The sequence below is a fragment of the Halichoerus grypus genome, chromosome 8 (assembly GCF_964656455.1).
Source record: "Halichoerus grypus chromosome 8, mHalGry1.hap1.1, whole genome shotgun sequence".
Taxonomy (NCBI): Eukaryota; Metazoa; Chordata; class Mammalia; order Carnivora; family Phocidae; genus Halichoerus; species Halichoerus grypus.
This window is the reverse complement of record NC_135719.1, coordinates 1,485,965-1,512,089: the sequence shown is the minus strand read 5'-3', so window position 1 is coordinate 1,512,089 and position 26,125 is coordinate 1,485,965. Positions and strand designations below refer to the sequence as shown.

Genomic DNA, 26,125 nt, shown 5'->3' with positions numbered 1-26,125 from the left:
AACTACCACAGTAATAACTGATTCAACCAAAATGACCAAAGCATGACGTAATTCTTGGTGGATGCAGGTTTGACAGGGAATTGTGTATATCGAGTCTCAAAGTTACTTCCCCACCCACTGCTTATTACGAAAGGAAAAATAATAATCCTTTAAGCGGAAGAACCTGGCAGATACCACATCAACCAAAAGATCAGAAGTGAGTATCACTGGTAACAGGACAGATGGACATGCTGCCTCCTGATGCGATGCACGGAGGAGCACGCGTCACTAGTGGCCCATCCCTGCCAACACTACGGTTCCTAAATTTAACCACAAGGACACATCAGACAAACCCAGACTGAGGGGACTCTGTAAATAAATGGTCACTCTCCAAACAATGTCAATGTCCTAAAAGACAAGGAAAGGCGAAAGAAGTGCTCCTGACTCAGGGAAATAAAGAAGCATGATAACTAAACGCAGTAAGTGATTCTGGGCTGGATCCTGGACTGGAGAAAAATTAATGAAGGAAGGACATGTCGGGAAAAATAGAGAAATCCAAAAGTGGACTGTATTAGGGAATTCTATTAGATCAGTGTTAAATTTCCTTTATTTGATAACTGAACTATCTTTGAAAATACAAGAATGGCCTTGTCAGAATACGTAAATATTAACATGGTAAAGGGACAGGATGCACACAACTTACGGTCACACAGTTCAGAAAAAAATAATACGATAGAGAGTAAGAGTGAATGTGGCCAAGGGTTAACAGTGGGTGAATATTGCCAAGGGGTATATGGGAATTATTTGTATTATCAATGTAACTTTCTATAAATGTGAAATGATTTCAAAATAAAACCTGAGAAAAATAAATATTTGAAGCTGATGTTTCTAAGGATTCTGAATACCTAACAAGTGGATCATTTTCCCAATCTGATCTCCATATACTCAAAGTCCAATCCAACAGCAATCCAAAGTCATCTTCGATTACCTATGTGGTGTTCGGGTTTAAAACATCCAATGTTGAGTGCCATTCCACACTGATGACAAGGTGTGACTCCTGGATCTGAGTCAGGTGCATGTCTGCCTCCTCCCAGCCTTGTTACCCTCCTGCAACCTTCCCCAAACCACACTGCAGTTAGAGAAACAGACCTCTCCCATCAAGCAACTGCTGTTCTTCAACTGGGAACACAGCAGAAGGGGCGCCTCCTTGCTAAAAACTCCAAGTTATTTCTGCTTATGCCAGGCAGCGAAGCAGAACCAAAGCAGATGCGTGATCAACAACATGCAAGGGAAATAGTAAAGCAAACGTCCCTCCCCAAACAAATAAAACTCGATAAAGCCAATAAAAAGCTGACAAAGCACACATTCACTACAGAGCACCTGGAAAAGACAAGCTAACAGAATGTTAATCACTGAGAAGCTAGCCCCCAAATGGGTAATACACAAACATGTTAGTGACATGAAGCCATAAAATAAAGAGGGAGGAAAAAAGGGAGAAAACAGCAAGAGGGAACAGAAAGCAAGCGCGAGAAAGGCCCCACATGAGCACACTGCTAACACCCAGCTCGCCTTCCTCCCCAGTGTCTTCGCGTATTTTCCCTCCACACTTTCACTTCCATTTAGTCTTCTACCGTCCTCTAGCGCACCTACAACTGTAGGGTCTCTGTGAGACTAACAGCTGTAGGAGCACAGCTCTGACTACAGTGTAACGATTTGCATCTTATAACCATACTCCTTTTCTTCTTCCCTTGCTTGTCAAGAGGCACAGAACAATAGTCTCTCTATGAGGAACAATCTTACAAACAATTCACTTTGGAAAGGAGTAGAATGATAGCACATATCACTAGCTCATAGTCTAACAAAGAAGGCAGGAATTGGAGGGGTAGATAACCAGCAAATTTAGAAAGTCAAGGCTGAACAAAGATGACCTGGGAAGAAGGGATGGATTTTAGTCTCTTATACTCAATATACTCTCCGTTAGGTACGAGCACGCTGTGGCCCAATATTTACTGTACTTTAGCTAATTCCAGATCAGCTCTGTTACAGAGCTGTGGCCCTCTTCTGGGCAAGCTCTCTACCAGATTCATCTCTGTAAGCCAACAGCAAACACTACCTTGTTTAAGGAAGGCACTTTCATAGGCCCTTACAGAATGCCTAACTGCAAAACAGGCAAAGGTACTTCATCCCGACCCTATCCCTGTGTTCGATCCCATTTTCTCAGGCAGCACATTTTCAAATCCTCTGTCCACCGGATCTGTGCACTCGCTCTCTAAATCCTCCTCCAATCTCAATTCAAACTCGTTTCTGAATGCTGCAGGTTGATGCCCTCTTAATAAAAGAATCAGAATAATCAACCTTGTGAAAGTTGACTAACTCAAACCTAAAATTTAAATCAATTTTGAACCCCAAATCCCTAATTTACGAAATACGCGATGTGAGGGGCAGCCGGGCAGCACAGTCAGTTGAGCATCTGACTCCTGGTTTTGGCTTGGGTCATGATCTTGGGGTCATGAATGCTCAGGACAAAGTCTGCTTGAGATTCTCCTTCTCCACCCATCCCCCCGCCAAATAAATAAATCCTAAAAAAAAAAAAAAAAAAAGAAATATGGAATGTGTATATGGACATTTGTATGTATACGCACATATCTGGGAGGGCAGGAAGCAAGTTTTCAGGCGTTCCTTGCTTCTAAATCAACTCTTACCTACACTGCCAAGGAGATTATAACATATATTTGTTAGCAAATATAGACGCTTCATTGGTCATTAAGTCAGACCAGCAGAGTCTGCAGCTGAATTTCCAGCAAACCCCTAACACACAGACATATATATATATATACATATATATATATAAAATCGTAAGCCTTTACCTTTGGCTTCTTATGTAGACCCTTCTCAGACCATACTATGTAGGTCCCAACTCAGAGAGAGGAGGCGCTGTAGAAAGAAATAAAAAAAGGCTCCAAAAAATAAAACTTAGTATGAGGTAGAAATCCTAAGGGGTAGGGGACAGGAAGTACTGCAAAATACCCATGGTTCAACAAGCCCATTTAAAATTTAGCTTATTCTTACAAGTGAGTTTTAAATAAGGACTACCATTTAAGAAGAGGTTTTATAGTTAAGATTAAAGGTAGTAGCTTTTTTCAGGGAAAGGGAGAAGATGAGGAATATAAACAAAGTATAAAGAATAAGAGAATAATAGCTGACAATTCAGCTTTTTCCCTAAGACAAATTTTATCCTTTTGGTCTAACACAGGTTTTTCTGTCTTCCCTCCCAAAACTAAGAGACAGAGACTGACATTTTAACTAGAGCAAAGTTCCGACTGCTAGGTTTCTACACTCACGTGCACACAAAGGCTTGTACTCAAATGTTCACAGCAGCCTTATTTATGACAGCCAAGCACTGGAAACAGTCTAGATATCCACCCAATGGTGAACGGACTGGACAAGTTGTGACACATTCACACAATGGAATACTATTTAGCAATAAAAAGAAGTGAAGTATTGATGAACTCACCACACGGGTGAGTCTCTAGACTACTATGCTAAGTTCAAGAAAGACACAAAGGACCACATAATGTGTGATTCTAATCACAGGAAATGCTGGCAACAGCCACCAGACAGAATGGAGGTCCAGGGACCAGGGGTGGGAGAGGAGGTTAACTCCAAAGAGACACAAGGAGACTCTCTGGGTAAGAGACATGCTCCACATCATGATCGTTATGGTGGTGGTTTAAATACATTCATTTGTCATAACTAAAACTGCACACTTAAAATTAGTAGATTTTACTGTATGCAAACGTACATCAATAAAGCTGATTTCTTTAAAAATAATGAAATAGGACAAAAGAAACAGCCATTCTGATTTAAGATGTTATAGCTATGTGAGGTACAAGATAAATATTACAAGTTCCAAGAGGAGCCACATCTTCCTGAAAGTATCTGTGTACTACGTAATTATTTTATTTTTTATATATTAAAATAACTTTCTAAATAATTTCATTTAGATATAAGCAGAGAAACAAAATTTCCCTTTCTTACCTTCTCTCTCTATCCACTTCTTTTATCCTCTCAGTACCTTGAAAATGATTTGGTACCTTGAGTAAGATCAACTTGGACTGCTTTTCATTCATTTTTTATTTTTATTTTAAAGTAAGCTCTACATAGGGTGCCTGGCTGGCTCAGTCAGCTGAGCATCTGATTCTTGATCTCAGCTCAGGTCATGAGTTCACGCCCCGTGCTGGGCTCTAACGGTGGGGGTGGAGCCTACTTAAAAAAAATTAAAAAAAAAAAGAAGAAAAGAAAAATAAAGTAAGCTCTAAGCCCAATATGGGGGGAGGGGTGGCGTGACCTTAGGCCCCTGAGTTTGACAGTCACACGCCCCACTGACAGAGCCAGCCAGCACCCCAGGATTGCTGTATAAATAACACACGTTAGTATTTTACAACAAGCATGAAGCATGAATAGGAGCTTGAACAAGTTCACCATCAATTTTTAAAGTTGGGGGGAGGAAGCTTATAATTCTAACAAATTCTACTAAATAGTATTTCCTGGTCCTAGATTTTCAAGTATAACTGACAAGAATTTATTGCATTTCAACAAAAGATACCTCCCAAATAAAGGCAACATAGCTCATTCCTTTCATCAGGAATTGTTTCTGAATGTTTACTGTTTCTTCAGAAAATACAAGAAAGCAGTTTTCTCATACTGCCTTGCTCAATCATTAAAGTTATGTTACAAAATAATTCATGTTCCTAAAGAGTTTTCAATTTCTCAAATCAAAGCTTCCATTAAAAAAAAAAAAAGATCTTTTGAAAAGATCAGTAACCAGTATTCAAATATAAAACCTAAAGATAAACTTATAGTAAACTGGGTAATTTGAGCCAAGAGACTTCTTCAGGAACTTAAAAAGAATTTAAAAGTATTTTTAAGAAAAATTATAATTCAGGGCGCCTGGGTGGCTCAGTCGTTAATTCAGCTCAGGTCATGATCCCAGGATCCTGGGATTAAGCCCCGAATCAGGCTCCCTGCTCAGCGGGAAGCCTGCTCTCCCACTCCCCCTGCTTGTGTTCCCTCTCTCGCTGTGTCTCTCTCGGTCTTATTAAAATCTTAAAAAAAGAAAAATTATAATTCATTTCAAACATTTTAACTTGTTTACCACAAAGTTCAAATGCTCAAAATAATAGCTATTTTTTATGAGTAGCCTTTCAATTTAAACAATTTTTCTCCATTCTCTTAGTATAATGGTCATACCAATATTACCAAGGTAACGATACTCCCAGGCATACACCTTCCGTGAACCCACTCACGCATCTGCTGACTCTCTGCAGAGCCATGAGGGATGAAACTATGTAAGACACAAATCCAGCCTCAATGAGTTAGGTGGGGTTCTTGCTCCCATAATTCTTAACCACTTACAAGTCTGAATAAAATGTTACTACCCATCCAATAAAAAATGTTATTACTGAATAATTGATGTTTTATTTTATTTATTTTTAAAGATTTCATTTATTTATTTGACACAGAGAGAGAGAGTGAGAGAGCACAAGCAGGGGGAGCAGCAGAGGGAGAGGGAGAAGCAGGTACCCCGCTAAGCAGACCCAGACCCCCTGGGGGCAGAGGAGGGGTCGATCCCAGGACTCTGGGATCATGACCTGAGCTGAAGGCAGATGCTCAACCGACTGAGCCACCCAGGCGCCCCTGAATAATTGATGTTTTAAATACCATTTTTAGTTTATTATATTCTGTTCATTGAGAATACAAGAGTTTTTTTTTTAAGTTTCCAACAACCATGAAATCTTTTTTTTCTACAAATCCTTTCATTAATCCCAGTTAACAATCATCTTGCATATAAATACTATCTGTTGAAAGTGGGATAAATATATGGAGAGAAGTAAATAAAAAAACAGCACTGCTAAGAAACACAGCGCATGTTAATACATAAGTCACTTTCCTGGCCAACGTTCAACCATGTGATTCGGCCCATTACGATTGGATAACACTAAGTGTTAGAAGCCATCCGTCTTGCTCACCACTGTATGTCTAATACCTGACACAGCTGCATTAAACAGGTGCTCCAGGTGCTCAAATGCTTACATCATGGATTAACACGTGACGTGCATTTATCCACACCAGAAAAACAAACCCTGAGCCTCTTACAGACCAACCAGAGGAAATTCAATCTCTAGGTAAAAACCAAATTACCAGTCTTTTTCATCTTAATGTTTAGGATCAATCAGGGAATTCTGGAACAGTGTAGAATACACTAATCTGATTTAAATTAGCAACTTTCCTTCTTCCAGGCCATTAAACAGTCAGTAGATTAATCTATAGCAATCTAAAAATAGCCCGCCAGATGATGAGTCTGTGTGTTTAAGGCTTTCTAATTTATCTCCATTCTCTTCAGGAATTCAACAACACCCAGGGGTCACAGTATACAAGTACAATCCATGTAGTAGTCTCTTTTTCACATCATTAAAATATCTACATGTATACTTTTCACCACCTCTACTGCTAAAGCAAGTGCCAGTAACCTGACTGATTTTCAAGTCTCCCTTAACTAGGAACAAAAGTAGAACAAAAGCATATTAGCTTCAGAGCTATTTAGGAGTCGACCCCAGAATCTGCACCGATAGTGGTTTCCACATCACATAGAGATCATCTTGATAATTTTAAGCTCCTATGTTAGTGATCCCTGACTTGGAATTGTTAGGCCTGAATCAGTCATCCCAAGATCAGGCTTTTCTGTTTCTAGACACAAAATAAACTGCTCAGCACCACAGTGTGAAGCTATTGAGCATTCAGCCGAAAACTTTCTAGTTCATCAACAATGGGTCCTATAATAGCTCCTCGGTCTTAAATCTTAAAAAGTCCAACTGGCTCCAGCGCTGGCCTCAATACATTGCTAGGGAGTTAAAGTCCCAATGACCTGGCTTTAAGTCAGCCAAAAGCAAAGACCGAGGAGAGTAGGATTCAAAATTTCAAGAGAAAAGAGAAAAAGAGTTCTCCTGAACTGATCTCTAAAAACATGCATTTCCATATATAACCTTTACATTAGTGTTTCTCAAATACATGGATTAACAACGTCAGAAAATCACGAATTCCTAGGTCCTAGCCCATACCTACTGAATCAGTTTCTGGAGACTGAGACCAAGCTTGTTAGCACTCTAACAAGCTTCCAAGGGATTCTCAGATTCAAGTTTGAGAACCACTATTTTATATACATACTGGTAAATATTATTTTAGCAGAACACAGCAAATACATATTTGTAGCAGAAATCAAAATGGGTTTCAAATCACTGTGAAGCTGGTAACTTTAGAATAATTTTGGTCAACTGAAATTAGGTCAGGGTGCCTGGGTGGCTCAGCTGGTTAAGTGACTGCCTTTGGCTCAGGTCATGGTCCTGGAGTCCCCGCATCGGGCCCCCTTCTCCCTCTGACCCTCCCCCTTCTCATGCTCTCTCTCTCTCTCTCATATAAATAAAAATTAAAATAAATAAATAAATAAATAAATAAAATTAGGTCAAAGGATGCATCTCAAAAGTAATCTGTCAAAAAACAATGGTTTCCCGCTATAAACTTTGGGGAACCACTATTTAAAATTTTAGGAAGTGCCTTCTGTTGGTTGGACATAAGCAACCACGGTCCGTAAGTAACTACAGTCGCTGGTAGGGAACAAGTGATTTTACCTCCCCACCTTTCAGTAATAGGCATGATAACTACAGTAAGAATGGTATTAGCAGACAACTGCTACTCAGAATTTGGGGCAAAAATTTTGAGTAGAACTTTGGGGAGATGGAGGTTCAAGTACACAGGAAGAATTTTTCAAGACGGTATGTCCTGAAGTACTCTACTCCCAGAGTGATGATGGTCCATTTTTACATGCTTTCCTCTGAACTGCTGGAAAGGCACTGTGACAGAACAGGAAATGAGCACAGGGACTTCCAATTTCAGGATTACAGAGTAAAACAGTTTCTCTCATACTCAGGCAGTAACAAGGAAGACAAGAAACAGGAACACAAACTCTGTCTTCAGTATAACAGGAGACAACTGTGACCGTGAACCACAATCCATTTACGATCACAGTGAGTGAGTGAAGGCCTGGCAGATGAATGACTAGAGGGAGGAAAAGCCAACTGGCTGAAAGCAAAGGGATGGATACAGCACAAGCCATTTGCTCTGGAGAGAAACCTGGAAGTTGTTAGAAAAATGAAAATTTAGATCTCCCCTCTGCTCACCAACCCCACTCCTACACAGAAGAGCTCAAATTGCAAACAAAAAATATGTTTCTAAGGCAAAACAGAAGGATCGAAAAACCACTACTTTTTGAAAGCCTCCTTTGTAGCAAGCACTGAACTAAGCACCTGACCTTTCCAAAATTTTCGTTAAGTTTAAGGAATTATAATTTTCAGCACCTCACACATTTAAAGCATGTATGCGATACACACTTCTCAAAATTTTGGAGATACACACTTAACTCATCTTTATTTATATAATCTAAATGACAAAACCAGTCCTCGCTGACCCTTACTCCTCAGAACTGTCACATACAGTGGAAATGCCGTGGCAGCTGGAGGAAAAGAAACACTAGTTTGGAGAGTCAGGATCCCTAGCTCCACTCTCTCTGCCTCAATTATTTTGAGGGTGAGCACCAATCAACACGAGAACATGGTCAACACTACCATCATATACTAAGACAAGACAAGCCCTTCCTCACTGAGAGGGCTATTTTTCGGAGCCAACTGAGAATTTCTTAAGCTTTCCCCGGGTTTCGTCCTTTTTTCACAGAATAGGTAACACGTGTTAACACGCACACAAATGTTTGACATCACAAAACAAAGCTACAGTACATCTACTGTGCCTTTATTATTCCAAGATGTTCACATTTTGCAGAGAATGAGAACGTCTACAGTTAACATGGCTTCTTTTCCTGCTTTTTCTAAATTTCTAGAGCCAACTACAACGCAATGAAGGTTTCCAGCAAAAAGATGAAATGTCATGCCGAGTACATACTCTGATTAGGCAAATGTAAATCATGAAACAGTGAGGTCTGCTGGGATTACGATCGTTGAGAAACGCCGAGCTGTGGCTCCATGCTACAGAAGCTCTGGGACACGGTTATCTCGCTGCCTGCGGGCTCTGCACTTTGGACGTTCCTAAAGACCTTGTCGTCTCTTCTATCTGAACTGCTGAAGAAGCCAGGCCTAACAAAGGACAGCAATACACAAAATCTTTTACGGGAGTACAATAAAAATCCACCTCTTCCTATCAATCAGCTTCCTTTCTGTCTGCTAAAAAACCTGACAGTTACTAAGAATCATGTAACACACAAGATTTCTGGTTGGGATGAAATATGTTTGTCTTCCTAAAGTTACTCCTATGTATTTTTTGTTTTGTCGCAAATTAATGACCACAACCTGCAAGTCGGAACACAATTCTGAGTTACGCAGCTTTCCCACTTTAAGAATTAGGGTGTACTGAAAATGCAAAACAGCTTCTATTCCAATCTGTCCACTGAATTATCACTGCAAATGATGTGGTCTTAACTTGAGAAATAAGCTTTTTGTATCAGCAGAGAGCACCATTTTACATCCAAGAATGTTATCATCTGTTAACAGAAATGGTCACAGTGAGGCATTAAACACTGTGCGGAAAGCTGGGATGTTCCCAGCACAGACGCTGAAGAACAAACCAAGGGTACTGACGACAAAGCAGCAACCCTTGGTGCTATTTTTCTCTAAAGTATTTCACTCTTGATTTTCCTAAGAAATTAAGACAGCATTATAAGAAGTAACATTACAAATTTTACCTAAATCAAACTCATTTGGTGAAAACAATCAGACAACAGGTGCTGATAACCATTTCCTTCAAAAAGGTATTTAATTATTCCAAGAAAACTAAATTATTATAAGAGTAAAGTATGGCTTGGAGTTCAGTCACACACAGACCAGCAAGTAAACATGAAGATTCCTCAGAGATGCCTGTGATGCTCCCCCTTACCCTCCACACAGCCCCTAGTTTCACGTGCACCCCCTTACCTCATTTACTGTTTAAAAAAACCCCAATCACCTCATAGGTTACTATACACATTCTACTGACTAAAAAGACAAGACTAAAGAAATCTTACTTTGGAAGTATTTGCTTTGATGACTTTCTCTTCCTCCTACTTGCCAAATGGGGTCACGCCTACAGAGACCTTATCTTCTGAAGAAAAACCTAGGATGTGTGATCTAACAACAAGATAGAATAGTCTGTTGGAAAACAAGTACCTTTGAGAGGAGTGCAGGACAGGGCAGACATGTCAGGCTACCTCAAATTTCTGTACTGCTTCCAAATGTGTGACCCTGTATTTTATGGACCCTAAAAAGTTGGTATTTCTGAAATATTCCAGAGGTTTAGAAGGGCAATTAAAAATATTCCAAAACAGGGATGCCAGTTTCATGTGCTTGAACAGTGCCATGGCTCCCGGAACCAGATCTCCAAATCTCTGCACCTGATATCTGTCTCTTTGTGAACGAAGCTTTGGTCTCACAGCTCTAACTAGGAGCTCAGAGCAAATGTCTCCCAAATAGGACTCTAGCTCAGACCTTTCTCCAGAGCTCTCTGTTTGCTAACTGGATGTTGGATGTCTCATCAACTCTGCCAGTAAAAAAATCACGGGGTGACGGTGGGGCAGGGTGAACGAAGAGAAGCTGGTAGCTACGTTAGAGGAACAGGACGAGGCACTAACAGAAGTGAGAGGGTCCATGATAAATGCTTTCCCTGTACTGTCTCCTCTAATCTTCACAATATCCCTTACAAGCAGGAACCCTTACCTCCTCCATTCCACAGATGAGGAAACAGCCTGAGTGAGACTATGGAAGCTGCTCAGGTCAAACCGCTAGCAGGCCGGAAGGCAAGGATCTGAACCCAGGGATCTGACTCCAAAACCCAAGCACCTATACATGCTGAAACCCCAAGAAGAGATGAGATACAGATTCTGACAGGTGAACTGTGCTCTCTGGTCAATTCAAGAGGCATTTCCTGAGCACTAAAAGTATGTGCCAGATACTACACACACACAGACACACACACGATTATCTCGATTCAAATCCCTGCTTTACCACTTATTAGCTATGCAACCTGAATAAGTTTCCAGCTTACACAAGCGAGTCAGAAAAAAATATGTATTTATATATACACATATACATATAAAAAGAAAAACAGACAGAAAAAAATATGAAAAACAAATGGGATAAAGAGTACTACTGAGAATCTGGGAAAAAGAAATAGGAGTTCCTTGTACTATTCATGCAACTTCTATGTTAAGTTTGAAATTAAATCAAAATAAAAAGTTACAGAAAAACTCACAGCAGTATCAAAACATAAAAGTATGTGACCTGCGATGGTAGTATTAACTGCTTAGGTTCAGAAGCAGAGTATATAAATGGTTGACTTGGTCCAAGATTAGAAACTAAGAAAGTGATTGAAGAGGGACCTTCAGCTGGAAGGAAGGAGGAAACAAGAGACTGGGGGTTGATAAAGCTTCAGACTAAGTGGTGGGAAAAGGAGGAGAGCTGGAACTGACAAGAGGCTCCAGGCAGGACACTCACCCTTGCGTTCCACGTTAGAGGTGTCTGCAGTTGTCTGACAAGTATAAACTCCCCCCACAATGAGATACCACTCCATCTCTGCCCGAGTAGCTATGCTGACAAAGACTGACCACACCAAGTGCTGGTGAGGGTGAAGAGAAAAGTAAGTTCTCACGCGCTGCTGCTGGGAACGTAAGTGATTGTGGGAACTTAGGAAAACAGTCTGCCATTTCTTACAAAGTTAAACTTGCAGTTATCATATGATGTAGTAATTCCACTTCTGGGTGTCTATGCAAGAGAAACAAAAATGTATGCCACTCAAAAACTTACACATACATGTTCACAGTGGCATTAAGACTAGCCGAAAGCTGGAAACCCCAACGTCCACCAACTGATAAATGGAGCAATAACATGCAGTATACATCTACACAATGAATACTAACCAGCAATAAAAAGGGACAAGCCAAGACCATTTAACAGGGGAAAGGGCAGTCTTTTTAAGAACCAGTGGTGGGAAAACTGGATCTCCACATGTAAAGGAATAAAGTTTGACCCTTACTTTATACCATGTACAAAAATTAACTGAAAATGGATCAAAGACCTAAGCATATAAACTATAAAACTCCTGTAAGAAAACACAGGGCTAAAGATTGGACATTGGATTTGGCAATGATTTCTTAGATATGACACCAAAAACACAGGTAACAACAATAGATAATTTGGACATTATCAAAATTAAAAATTTTGTCCGTCAAAGGACACAATTAACAGAGTAAAATGGCAACCCACAGAATGGGAAAAAATACGTGCTATTATCGGATAAGGAATTAATATGCAGAAAATAACTCCTACAACTCAACAACAAAAATATCCAACCCAATCCAAAAAAGGGCAAAGAACGTGGATAGACATATCCCCAAAGAAGACATCCCAATGTATGACCAATAAGCACATGAAAAGATGCTCAACATCACTAATCATTAGAAAATGCAAATCACAACCACAATGAGATACCACTTCATACCATCTGGATAGCTATTTTCAAAAAGACAGAGGAGTGCTGGTGGTAGGAATGTAAAATGGTAGAGCCTCTACAGAAAAGTCTGGCAGTTCCTCAGAAAGTTATATGTAGAATTACCACATGATCCAGCAACCCCACTCCTGGGTGTGAACTCCACACCAAAAGATGTGAAAGCAGGAACTGGAACACAGTTATTTGTCCCTCAGAGTTACAGCAGCACTACTCACAAGGGCCAAAAGGTAGGAACACCCCAAATGTCTGCAGACAGATGAATGGTTCAACAGAAGGGGATATATACACTCACAAGGGAATATTATTCAGTCTTCAGTAGGAGTGAAAATCTCATATGTGCTACATGATGAATGAACCTTGAAAATCTCATGCTAAGTGAAATAAGCCAGACAGAAAAGGACAAATTCTGTATGATTCCACTTATATGAAGAACTTCAGGAGCACCTTGACTGGCTCAGTCGGTAGAGCATGTGACTCCTAATCTTGGGGTCGGTGTTCAAGCCCCACACTGGGCGTAGAGCTTACTTAAAAAAACAAAAAAACAAAAAAAAACAAAAAAAGAGAGAACTTCAAATAGTCAAATTCACAGAGACACAAAGTAGAATAGTAATTACTGGGCAGCAGGGATGGGGAGTTACTATTTAATGGGCACAGTTTCAAGATGATGAGAAAAGCTCTGGAGATGGACAGCAGTGATGACTGCACATCAGTGTACATGCATTTAATACCAATCAACTATACACTTAAAAATGATTTAAATGGTATATTTTTATGTGTATTTTACCGCAATAAGGATAAAAAAGAAAAAAGGACCAAGCTAATGACCGATGTTGCAACATGGATGCTGGTGACAGTAGTCAAACTGGAAAGACCACATGAAAATATGTGATTCCACTTACATGTTGAGAAAGAACACATCTACAGGGAGAGAGCAGATCTATTGGTTGCCCAAGACTGAGGCTGGGAATGGGACTTGTTTACAAACAGGCTTGAGGGATCTTTTCGGGGTGAAGGAAATGTTCTAAGTGGAGTGTGGCAGTAATTACACGACTTTGTGAATTTATTTAAAATTACTGAATTGAGGGCGCCTGGGTGGCTCAGGTGGTTAAGCGACTGCCTTCGGCTCAGGTCATGATCCTGGAGTCCCGGGATCGAGTCCCGCATCGGGCTCACTGCTCGGCGGGGAGTCTGCTTCTCCCTCTGACCCTCCCCCTTCTCATGTGCTCTCTCTCTCTCATTCTCTCTCTCTCAAAGAAATAAATAAAATCTTTAAAAAAAAAAAAATTACTGAATTGAACACTTACTAAATGGGTGAATTTTATGGTATGTAAAGTAGAATCATTAAAAAAAACTAACATACTTTCTTGTGTGGGTACAGATAAACCAGCTTTTATACAAACTAGCTCACCTTTTTGGTGAGAATATAAAGTAGTACAACAGTTCTCTAGAACAAGTTTAAAAGACTAAAATATAGTCTTGGACGCAGAATTCCTCTTCTTTGAATTGACCCTAAGAACATCATCATGGCAGCACTGTTTCTGACAATAAAAAAAGCAGTCCCAAGGTAAAGAGAATACAGGGTGGTTCCACCAACTCGGGTGCCTCCCGCTCCCCGTGACAGAGCGCCGCGCGGCCATCAGCCAGGACGTGTGCCCCACGCAGCCACCTCCAGGAGCAGCTCTGCCGCGGCGGGGCCTGTGTCCCTGAGTGCCATCCCGACAGCGGCTGATGCGCAGCAGGCATCCGTGTGGTAAGTGAATAAGGAATAACGACATGAAAAGACGTCCCAAGACGAAACTGTGATCCCTCAAAAAATTAAACACACATTTGCACGTGCACAGGAAAAAAAGCCTAGAAAGATGTAAAAGCAAAATATCCACTTTCATCTCTAGGTAGCTAGGTTCTGAGTGAATTTTTTTTTTTGGTCTATCCATTTTCTAAATTGTTAATAATGAACATGTATTACACTTCCACAGCTGGAAAACAATTTCAGAGGCGGAGCTACCTCAAGCAGTAAGGTGTAAGGCTTGGTCTTCGGATCGGGTTGCTAAAGCTCTGTGGATACGCAAGTCAAGGGACTTTTAAAAATTTAATGTATTTATTCAATGAGAATTAAGCACTTTCTATGTGCCAGCCACTGTTCCAGGCTGGGAGGAATAGATAAACCCAAATCCCCGCATTCACAGAAGGGGAAAGTCACTTGGATGGCTGAATGGGATAAAGCAGAACTTAAACCAGGTGCCAAACCCTCAGTAAGCATGAGAATGATGTAGAGAAGATAAGGAACAGGAAAGGAGCTAGGATAGGAAGATCACTGGGTTTTTGCTGGGAAGAGTAACGGTCTGCAAACAACAAAGGGAGCTAGAAAACACAGACCTCACGTCCCTTTTAACCTCTTGGTGTGGAGTACGGCATCCACAGCCACCACGTGCAAGAACCACAGGAGAGTGGTGGCCTCTGGGAAGAGCAAAGCTGCAGCCTGGGGCAGGCGACAAAGAAATACTCTGTGAAGAGTTAAAGACCTTGTTCCCTCTAGAAAAGAGCTGTAGAGCAAAAAGGAGAGCACACCACACTTAGCATGGGAATAAAACAGGCATGGTAGGAATGAACTGACCTCAAAATTCTTCACCAAGTTTAGGCTGTAGCTTAGGAGGTATTTTGAGGCTCAAGGATGTAAGAGGATTGTGATATGGTCCTCAGGTGCTGGGCCAGCATGTCTCATTTATCTCTGTGTTCCCAGAGTCTAATAGAGAGCCATGTTTGCAGGCTAATGGTGTCAAAAACCCTCAATGATTTACTTCAAATTCAACATAGCTCAGTAACTTGTTCCAAAAAATACCTTTGCCTAACTTAATTTCTTCCAAGGGAACTATCATCTGCTTTGCCAACTTGGCTTACTAACTCTAGTCAATTCTGACCTCTCTTCCAAATGCAAATTAGTAGTTAGGTCCTTGATATTTCACATCCCACCCTTTTATGCAATTATACCTGGTTTAAGCCCACATCTTCCCACTTCTTGGCCAGTCATGTCTCAATCATTAGACAGATTTCATGATAAGTCTCAACTAATCTCTTGTCTTCTGAACTGATTTCCAGTAACTACCTGTGTACTCTACTCACCTCCCCTGCCTAACGTTACTAACCAATGAACCTGAACACTAGGTATCTTAAACGGTCTAGGCTTCAACAGATTTAAAGAGAGGCAGAGTGACCTCAATTCAAATTGCAGTTGATTCTTACTAAGCTGTGTAATCTTGAACCCCTACCGCTACCATTTTATCACCAAAGTAAATACTCAAGCAACTATACATGATCAGACCACTCCCCAGATCAATAATCCAATGGCTCTCCATCACTAAGAGAACAGGCTCTGCGGCCTGCCTATCCAGCCTCATTCTCCTGCCATTCTGCCTCATGGGGCTCTTGAAGCTCTCAGCCTCTATGCTGTTAATCATCACCTTGCACATGTGTTCTCCGGCTACAAGGCCTACCTATCCCATCCCTTTTATTCACTCTGGTTAGCTTTTAGTATCTTCTTAATCTTAGTACGAGTCCTTCTTCCTCCATAAAGTCTTCTCTCATTCTCTGCTCCTGTTAAAACCTGATGTCTTTTTCCCTTATGTCACTAAACATTTTAATCCTCTGAGTATGTTTCCCCAAGATATCATAAGTTCCTGGCATAGCACCTAGTAGGTGCTAAAGAATCTGTGGAATATTTGTCAATGTAAGTACCACCACCAACAGCTCACAGGGCTAGAAGGTTAAAAATAACAAACATAAAGAAGAAAGGACAGTGCTAAGTACACCACCATTTTTATCTGTACCATATCCACTTCAGAAATTTTTGTAAAAGAAAATTAAGGAAGGTAAAGACAGAATGACTGATTAATAAATCTCTACCAAAAAAAAAATTTGATTTTGAGCTCATAGGAAAGAACCAGAGGATGGGAACTCAGCAGAAGGTGGGGAGAAGGCAGGGTCCCATCCTCACAAAAACCCTAGAGAGCTGGAACTCACCGAAACATCACCTGAAACTCACTGGGATAAGGAGTACTCCTTCTTACCTCTCCCAGGAAGTCATCTGAAAGTGGCCTTGAGATCACAATCCCAAAGTTCAGGAAGATTAGTAAAATTAAGATTACCATGGAGCTTCCCAAACAATCCCGGCAGTCTCCCCATCTTGAATATCTTTTCTTCTCCAAGCAATTCTGAATGGCAAGATCATGCACTTGACAAACTGAACAGAGGCCTCTTCTGTTAACCAGCTGTTTGACTTTTTTAAGGGCCTAAACTCTCTGTGCCTCAGTATCATCATCTGTGAAACACAGACAATAACACTCAGCTCATAATAACCGTTGTGAGGACTTGAAAAGTTAGTACGGGAACAGAGGGAAACTTCCTCAAGTTGATAAAGAATATCTACAAAATTCCTGCGGGTGGCATCATACTTGATGGTGAGAAACCTGAAGCTTCCCCACAAAGATCAGGAACAAGGCAAATATGTACCCTCTTTTCAACACAGTACTGAAAGTACTAGCTAATGCAGTAAGACAAGAAAAGGAAATAGAAAGTATACAGATTACAAAGGAGGAAATTAAATTGTCTTTGTTCACAGATCACATGATCGCCTATGCAGAAAACTTGAATCAACAACAACAAAAAACCCTCATGAAACTAATAAGTGGTTATAGCAAAGTTGAAGGATATAAGGTTAATATATAAAAGTCAATTGCTATCTTATACATCAGCAATGAATCTGAAATTAAAAACATAATACCATTTACATTAGCATCCAAAAATGAAATACCTAGGTAGTATAAACCTAACAAAATATGCATACAATCCATATGAAGAAAACTACGAAACTGATGAACAAAATCAAAGAAGAACTAAATAAATGGAGAGATATTCCGTGTTTACGGGTAGGAAGACTCGTATATTGTCCAGATGTCAGTTCTTCCAAAATTAATCTACAGATTCAATGAAATTCCAATCCAAATTCCAGCAAGTTATTTTGTGGATATCAACAAACTGATTCTCAAGTTTATATGGAGAGGCAAAAGACTCAGAATTGCCAATACAATGTTGAAGGAGAACAAAGTTGGAGGGCTGACACTGCCCAACTTCGATTTAGTATGAAGTTATAGTAATCAAGCCATATTGTACTGATGAAAGACAAACAGATCACTAGAATAAAATAGAGAACCCAGCAACAGACCCATATAAACACAGCCAACAGAGCCAACTGATCTTTAACAAAGGAGCAAAGGCAATACAATAAAACAAAGACAGTCTTTTCAACAAATGACGCTGGAACAATTAGACATCCATATGCTAAAAAAATGAATCTAGACACAGACCTTACACCCTTCACAAAAATTAACACAAAATGTATCATGGACGTAAATGTAAAACACAAAATTATCAACCTCCTAGAGGATAACAAAGGAGAAAATCACTTTTGTAATGGCAATTACTTTTTAGAGGCAACACCAAGGGCATGATCCATGAAAGACATAACTGATAAGCTGAACTTCTACTCTGTGAAAGGCAATGTCAGGAGAATGAGTAGACAAGCCATAGAGTGTAAGAAAATATTTACAAAAGACACATCTGATAAAAAGGCCTGATCCAAATATACAAAGAACTCTAAAAAAGTGGGCCAAAGACCTTACAGATACCTCACCAAAGATACAGAGATAGCAAATAAGCATATAAAAAGATGTTCCACATCATACATCATCAGGAAAATACAAATTAAAACAATGAGACAGCACTAAACACCTATGAGAATGGCAAATCCGGAACACTGACAGCATGGAATGCTGGCAAGGATGTGGAGCAAGAGGCACTCTCAAGCCGTACTTAGGGGAATGCAAAATGATACACCCACTCTGGAAAACTGAATGGTGGATTCTTACAGTACTAAATACCTTACAATCCAGCAATAGTGGTCTTTGTATGTAAGCAAAGGTAAACCTGGAGGTTTATAGCAACTTTATTCCAACGGATAAAAACTCTGAAGCAACTAAGATGTCTCTCAGGGTAAATGGATTAATAAACTGTGATCCATCCACATGATGGAATATTATTCAGTGCTAAAAAGAAATGAGCTATCAAGCCATGAAAAGACATGGAGGAAACTTAAATGCTTATTACTGAGTGAAAAAAGGCAATCTGAAAACACTACATACTGTGTGATTCCAACTATATGACATCTTGAAAAAGGCAAAACTGTGGAGACCATAAAAAGATCAGTGGTTGTCAGGGCCTGAGGATGAGAGGGTATGGATGAACAGAAGGACTATAGAGGATTTTTAAGGCAGTGAAGTACTCTGTATAATACTACAATGATGGATACATCTCATCATATGTTTGCCCAAACCTACAGAACATACACCACCAAGAGTGAACCCTAATGGACTCTGAGTGACTATGATGTGTCAACGTAGGTTCATCACTGTAACAAATGTACCACTCTGGTGGGGGATGTTGGTAATGCGGGAGGATATGCATGTGTGGAGACAGGGGGGGTACATAAGAAATTTCTTAACTTCCTCTTAATTTTGCTGTGAACTGAAAACTCCTCTAAAAATATTAAATCTTTTTAAAAAAGTTAACGTGTCTGATACAGTGTTCAATAGGAGTTGTGATTACCGAATTATTCCTCCCAATACTGCTGTCACCACTTCTCTGCACAGAAGCCTCCCACACCTCATAGCTCATAATCACACCATTCCCACAACCAGAGTACCCTCCATGCCTCTTCACCACCTCAAGAAGCCCAGAAGCTAGAGCTTACTAGTTAAGTGGGAAATTATATGGCACCCAACAAACCAGGAAAACTTTGGTGGAAGCCAGCTACGAGTCTCTTTTTATTACTGTCCACTTTACCATTTCAGAGTTGTCCCTTTTCAGGTGAAAAGAATAAAGCTTTTGCTCTATATCCAAAATGAAAGAAAGAAAAGAAAACAAAAGAAAAAAGAGAGAAAAAGAGAAGAAAAAAGACAAGAAGGGTCTCTGTCACTGCTGTAGTCTCAAACATCTCTAACTTTCAAGGCATGCTTCAGATTTTACTTTTTTAGCATTTCCGGACTATCCTAGCTCACAGCGATCTTTCTCCCTGCTGAGCCTCTACCGCAATCATTTGTAACAAACCACAATTTCGCACTCAGTAATCTGTAATATGGACTTATAGTACAGAGAATATTCATATCCCCCAATTTCTTCAAATAGTAAGTGAACTTAAGAAAAGGATGGGTCTTTCAGCACTTCGGCAAACTCACCTGACTAGGTGACTGGGTCAGACTACCTGACTAGCCTCTGTGCACACAGCTCAACAAGATTTTGCTTACTGAAACTATTATTTTAGGCAATTAATGAGACCTTTTCGGTGTAGGTTTTCATTTTAAATAATCTGTCAAGAATAATTTCTCCCGCTAAAACTGATTCTATTTTATAAAGTTCTACAGCTATTGAGATTTGAAAAGAGATACACTATACACTTTTAAGCAATTATCTAAAAAATTAAGGAAAACTATTGTGTATTCTCTTCATCAATACTAAGCTTTACATCTTTTCAAATTATATATTATTTTATTATTGTAATATAGAACACTTAAAATTTATTAAATGAACTATTAGTTTGCACTTTTATTATTTAAGAAACTAGCAAAAGATTATTTTGGGTAATAAAATATGGCAAATTAAAACTTTTGGGAGTAGTATGGAATTTCCTGCCTCTAAAATACATGAATACAATACAAAACAATACAAAACAACCCACAAAAACTCCTGCTTTTATAATAGCCAACTATGAATTTTAATTAAAAGTTTATAATTACATTAACTTCCAAGTCCAGTTATAGATTCAACCCCTTTCAAAACCAAATATTTACCTATATTTTTAAAAGTTCTATCCATTTGATCTTTTTCTTTTAACACCACGTCCTTTCTAAGCTATAGATGAAAGGCTTTATTTCCTTGACTGAATAAAGGTCATTTTGCCTTAAAATACGTTGGAGGGGGTGGTGGAGACAGATGAAGAGAAATGAAGTGACATATCTGAAATAAAAGTGATTCCAAATCAATTATGTCTCCATTTACGTCAATTTTCTTTCTACAAAAAATCAGCTGCAGTATTTAACCTGTTGTGATGGTACGACGTCGGGTGCAAGAGAACATGAGAAATGCACACCGGGTCTCCAGGAACAGCCGCGGAAAGAGTCCATTACCATTTCAAATAGCTCTGATAAAGCGCTTCTGCACTACGCCTAATCTTCCTCTTACACAGGTAGGTTTCAAGCTTTTATTAAACGTGAAGAATTCAACAGCTTTGAAATTCAAAACCAACTACGTATGGAAAACTACCTTATCTTTCCTACATTTCATTCTTTGATCTTCTTATATTCTGGAGATGCTAAAATGTCTTTTTTGGAGTGTTCCAAAAAATTGTCAAAAATGTTTTTCTGAAAACCCTTAAAGCACTTCTAGACTCCGGCAACAAGTTTTGAGTATGCCCTAGAAGAAGGAACTGCAAATAGTTGGTGAGAAGATGAAATGAAGTGGTGTGGGGGGAAAAAGGGTAGAGAGGCAGGGGCCAGCTTAGGAGGGCGCATGGCTCAGCGGTTAGGAGGAAGGACTTTGGTCCAGCACACTTGCGTTCAAAGTGTGCTAGCCGCTCACCAGCTAAGTCAATCCTGGACAAATTAGTTAGCCTTTCCAAATTCTCTCACTTGTTAAATGCACGTAATAGTACTTACCTCTCCAAGTTGTTTGGGGACTCAGAGAATGCTTAGCACAGAATTAGCTGGTATTATTACTCGTCCTAGGTAGCTAAGAAAGTTCAAAGGACAACAAAGAACACTAAAGAATTTTAAGCAGAGAAAAACGGACACAATCTCACAGTGAAGAATGTATTGTAGAAAGCCAAAACTGGAAGTGAAGATGAGTTAAGAGACTGTTTTACTAATCAAAATGAGAAGCCATGGACTCTAGATACTATGGATTTAAACTGATAGGAGGGATAGAAGGCTGACTCAGTCCATCGGGTGTGCGACTCTTGATCTCGGGGTTGTGAGTTCGAGCCCCACGTTGGGTGTAGAGACTACTTAAAAGTAAAATTTTTTAAATTAAATAAATAAATAGAATTGTTAGGAGGCTGAGGCTCACTGGGTGCGGAAGAAGGAGGAAGAATCAGAACAAAACACAGGTTTTGCATACCACCCATTTTCTGGGACAGGAGGGAAGAAAGGATTGCAGGATACTGCTGCGAGGGTGACAAAAGGCAGTTAAAATTTAGCCTTGCTGAGTTTCACATAGGTATGGAAGAGAGACCTTTGTTAGCTGGATGAACATGGGTTTCAAGATTTCAAAAAATCTGGATTTAAGATACAGATCTTAGAACCATTACTATGTACGGGCAGTTACCTGAAGATGTGGTCCTGGAGATCACCCAAGAAGGATAGCCTGAGAAGAATGTTAGGGTCAGAATCCTATGAAATTTCAATACTTAATGGTTATAAAGAGGAAACACTTGCAAAGGACAGAAATCACAAAAAGAAGCCCGAGCAACATCATTAAACTCATGGGAAGAGTTTCAAGAAGGAAAAAGTAGTTAATAGTGCTAAATTTTACTGAGAAATCAAGTACATACTCAACAAAAATCCAGTGGTGGGGGAGGAAGGTGCTTATACTGGGGAGAAAATGCAAAAGGTATAAAGAGAGATAGATGGATCTACTCCCTTTTACCCAAAAAAAAAATGTTTCAAGTTCATTTTTTCTAATGACATCCAAACACAAAAAATCAGATTAAGTCAAACAGGTTCCCAGACATCAATTAATAAACAAGCACTTCCTAAAAGTTATCAAGAAAAATTACTTCCTAAAACATTTACCTACTTTTTATAAAGAAGCCACACAGGAAAAACACTGCAAAGCTGTAAAGTCCCTCTATCACACAGAACAAAGAGACCCTGTAAATACTAAGCCACTGCTTCTAAGTTCTCTCCAGTTTTATCAACTTACTGTCCATTAAAATTTTACCTTATGTCATTAGAGGAAAAAAATCACTGTATTCCCCTTGAATGGAGACTAACAATAGAAGTTCTGAATGCATTTAATATTCCCTCTTAGATCATTTTTTTCCTAATCCTTAACGAATAAAACAGAGCTATCACTATTCTTATCTTGCCTCAATATTAGCTCATTTAAAGCGTTTTCTTCTCCCTCTAGAAAACTGGCTTCTACTCTGAATAAAACCTATACACTGAAAGGCCGCTACTCCCTAGTGCTGTCAACCAGAGAGCAGTACGGTAGACGTGGCAGAGGTGCGCGCCCAATTACAGACGCTCACTTCTCTAAGTGCTGGCATTCCCAGAGCCCTAGGGCAGCAGGTCCCCCACTGAAATGTGATCCACAGCTAAACCTGCAAAGACTTTATTAAAATCGTTATATTTACAATTATCTTCATCTCTATTGTAGCAACAAGATCAGAATGTTAAGACTGAAAAAAAATGAAATACATTTTCTCAAAATCAGAACAAAGGAAAGATTTGTGATATAAATATTTAAGCACCAACACAAATTGTAAACATTCAAGTGAAACCCAAACAACCGTTCTACTCATGAATGAAGAATTTATCTGTGTTAAGTTCTGATACAGCCACAAAATTTAAATGCATGGAAAATGTGTTTCATGGTAACTATTTCACTAATTACAACTGATGAGTTTTAAGTCCTTCTCTCCTCCACTCCAAATGTTAAGAAAAACCCAATTGTCTAGAAAACTCAAACTCTTCACCTGTTGGCAAACAAAACAGACATTTAAAAAAGCTTTCCCTTGAAACAAACACAATGACCAACAAAACAACATTAAGCTCTGGAAGTTGGAGACACGATGTTATCAGTAATTGGAAAAATTCACAGAGAATAAGTTAAACTGCAGCTGTGCTCAACTACTTTGTGTCAGCGCGTTAGAGCTTCACCCACCATTTATCACAGCCTCCCATTCATCAGTTAAACTAGTATTTTTAATTGTCTTGAATTTTGCTTTAAAACAACTTTTTAAGTTTATTCTGGAACATTAGTTAACAAGTTCATATCCTGAGCAGTTACGGCCCAGCCCACTGAACACACTAGCTGTTAAGAGCACATGATCAGCAGTCACTGCCCAACAAAGGGTGTTCTTACAGACAAAAAACACGGGTCTAGTGCTGCTATGTGAGTGCACCGTCGTCTTCTCACATCTAATGGAAAACCTATGAAATACTGGAAAGGTGCTGATATACCATTTTAAAATGTAGATCTACACATACTAATTCTGTTTCTCTACCATATAAAAAAAACCAGGACTGCACCAACAGTGACAGAGGCTGTCCACACCTGTCAGAGTCAGGTGATGTGAAGTGGCCCTGCTGTAGCCCTTCCCTACAAATGCTTCTGAGATCTCCTTGTAAGAAATTACTTCTTCCAGGAAGTGCTCACTAGAAGAGGCACGTACTAGAAAACCTTGTCTGAACAGCAAGGCCAGTGTAAAACGTTAAGCCCAGTACCTACTGACAGCAATACATGTAATAAGTAAATTACCCAATGAAGATATAATCGCTCACTTAAGCAGGTAAAAATTTTTCCAATTTCTTCAGCTCGTTTTAATGTCCAGAAAATGACTTTATATTCATCTACATCTTGGAAAATGGGATTTAAAATAGGTTATTAGTTTAGGCAAAAACTGATCACCCAACCGGAGAGCTTCAGAGGCACACTTTATTACAACATTTAAGGGGCTACCCATTAGAGAAATTTTGAAGCACATCCTGCTGGTATAACCTTTCTAAAAAGCAATTTGGCTACTGAAGTGTTCATATCCTTCGATCTAGGTAAGCCCACTCAGGGGATTTTTCCAGAAGAAAAATCTTGGGAAAAAAAGAGGAAATGTTTTTAAATGTACGTCTGTTTAACACAATGCTATTTAAAATGGTGAAAAATTAGGAACAATCTAAATGTAATACAGGCAAAAGACTAAGTCAATTAAGGTCCTACTAACTTAAGAGAATTATACAACTAAAATTAAAACAATTTTAACAGATGACACAGTTTAGTGAAATATAAAACTACAATTTACAATTATGGGAAAAATACAAGAATTTGGTAAGGTACAGAAGAGGAAAAAGAAAAAATAAGAGCACCACACAGTGATTTCTTATGGGTATATAGTGACTTTTCCTGATTTTATCATTACTATTATTATTATTATTATTATATTGTTTAAGCAACAGAACGGAAAGCACACATTTAAAAACCTCTGCATGAACTGAAAGGCGTAGCCCAGCAAATACAGCTCTACCGGCTGAAATGCTTAGCAGGCACTTGGGCCGATTATTCAGATGAACTCTTACACCTTTACTTCTAGGAGCTCAAAGGGCAACAATATGAAGAGAACAGTCTCTAAAGAACACTCTGGTAGTGAAACATACCATAATTATTTCATAAGTTAAGAAATGTCAGTAGATTCAGAGATAGTTTCCAAAGTTTTGATAGCCCACCCACAGCTCTGCACCCATTCCCCGCTCCTGTTGAGGCTGTTTCTTAGGTCCACGCCTGGAACAGATGGAGTTTGAATGAAGAAGCGAGTACTTTTACCTTGTGCTACACAGAATGAAGTCAATGAGCTCCTCAACAACAAATCCGGGGCACACGAAGGATGCCAGCCCGCTGCCCCGTCCGGAGCACGCTGCAGTTGAGGGGGGTGCTGGGGTGAGTCCGGGGCACACTGTAGGGGGAGGTGCTGGGGGTGAGTCCCGGGCACACCGTAGGGGGAGGTGTCAGGGGTGAGTCCGGGGGATACTGAAATGGGGGAGGGGCTGGGGCAAGTCCGGGGCACACCGTAGGGGGAGGTGGTGGGGGTGAGTCCGGGGCACACTGTAGGGGGAGGGGCTGGGGCAAGTCCGGGGCACACCGTAGGGGGAGGTGGTGGGGGTGAGTCCGGGGCACACTGTAGGGGGAGGGGCTGGGGTGAGTCCCGGGCACACCGTAGGGGGAGGTGTCAGGGGTGAGTCCGGGGGATACTGTAATGGGGGAGGGGCTGGGGCAAGTCCGGGGCACACCGTAGGGGGAGGTGGTGGGGGTGAGTCCGGGGCACACTGTGGGGGGGGTTCCGGGGGTGAGTCCGGGGCACACCGTAGGGGGAGGTGCTGGGGGTGAGTCCGGGGCACACCGTAGGGGGAGGTGGTGGGGGTGAGTCCGGGGACACTGTGGGGGGGGTTCCGGGGGTGAGTCCGGGGGACACTGTAGGGGGAGGTGCTGGGGGTGAGCCCAGAGCACACAGTAGGCGGGGGGGTCCTGGGAGTGGGAGGGAAAGCCCCGGCGGCGCCGACCAGTGACCGCACTCGCGCCCGAGCCCCCGCCGCCCGCCCTCCCGTGGATTCAACGACCCCCTGAGTTCAGGGGCACGACCCCCTCCAGGTGTGAGGGCGAGGAAGCCCGTTGCTGGAGAGGACCCCGGCCCCCACGACCTCTAACCACACGCAGGCTCTCAACTAGAGATCCC

General features: G+C 40.5%; 1 protein-coding gene across 10 annotated transcripts in view; it reads right to left on the bottom strand.

The window, feature by feature from the left end:
• ZFAND6 (zinc finger AN1-type containing 6) overlaps positions 1-26,125 on the bottom strand; it is a 69,414-nt gene that overhangs the window by 32,602 nt on the left and 10,687 nt on the right. For 3 of the 10 annotated variants that reach the window (XM_078078805.1, XM_078078799.1, XM_078078801.1), the window contains exon 2: positions 25,219-25,348. The exons of 5 other annotated variants lie outside the window; for them this stretch is intronic. The gene's annotated coding sequence lies outside the window, so the exon portion shown is untranslated. Of the gene's footprint in view, positions 1-2,846; positions 2,914-25,218; positions 25,349-26,125 lie in introns of those variants that run through there. 2 more of the 10 variants (XM_078078800.1, XM_078078803.1) reach the window with 1 other exon arrangement.